The sequence below is a fragment of the Rutidosis leptorrhynchoides genome, chromosome 2 (assembly GCF_046630445.1).
Source record: "Rutidosis leptorrhynchoides isolate AG116_Rl617_1_P2 chromosome 2, CSIRO_AGI_Rlap_v1, whole genome shotgun sequence".
Classification (NCBI taxonomy): Eukaryota; Viridiplantae; Streptophyta; class Magnoliopsida; order Asterales; family Asteraceae; genus Rutidosis; species Rutidosis leptorrhynchoides.
Window position 1 is genome coordinate 630618110 of NC_092334.1, and position 725 is coordinate 630618834.

Here is a 725-nt window from a genome sequence, read left to right on the forward strand (position 1 = left end):
TCCATTCGTCTCTCGACAACATCTATCTTTGCGGAAATGGAATCTAAGTCATGGCTAGAATCGGCTCTAGCCGCTTTAGATGATCTAACGATATCTTTTTCTTGGTGCCACTCATGTGAGTGGGAAGCAGTGTTATCAATAATTTTGTAAGCATCAGTTGCGGTTTTCTTCATAATGGAACCACCAGCTGCTATATCGATGTCTTTTCGTGTAGTGATGTCGCATCCTTGGTAGAATATTTGTACTATTTGACAAGTGTCTAAACCATGTTGCGGACATCCTCTTAATAACTTTCCAAATCTGGTCCATGCTTCATATAAAGTTTCATTTGGCTTTTGTGTGAACGTAACAATTTCTCCTTGAAGTCTTACAGCTTTAGATGCCGGAAAGAATTGTTTAAGAAAATTTTCAACTAAAACGTCTCATGTATCAATCGCTCCTTCAGGTAATGATTCTAACCAATCTTTGGCTTCTCCCTTTAAAGTCTAGGGAAATAACATGAGATATATCTGTTCATCCTCTACTTCTCTTATTTTAAATAGAGTACAGATCCTATTAAAGGTACGAAGATGTTCATTTGGATCTTCCTTCGGTGCACCACTAAATTGGCATTGATTAGTTACCATGTGTAGAATTTGTCCTTTAATTTCATAATCTGGCGCATTAATGTCAGGTTGAGTAATTGCGTGACCTTGGCCAGTGCATTTAGCTCGCATTCGGTCTTC

General features: G+C 38.2%; 1 non-coding gene across 1 annotated transcript; it reads left to right on the forward strand.

Annotated features, from left to right (window-relative positions):
* The first annotated feature begins 261 nt into the window (after window positions 1-261).
* LOC139895221 (small nucleolar RNA R71) lies at window positions 262-368 on the forward strand. The gene has a single exon (XR_011775683.1). It is a non-coding gene; the product is annotated as a small nucleolar RNA R71 (small nucleolar RNA).
* Window positions 369-725: the final 357 nt, after the last annotated feature.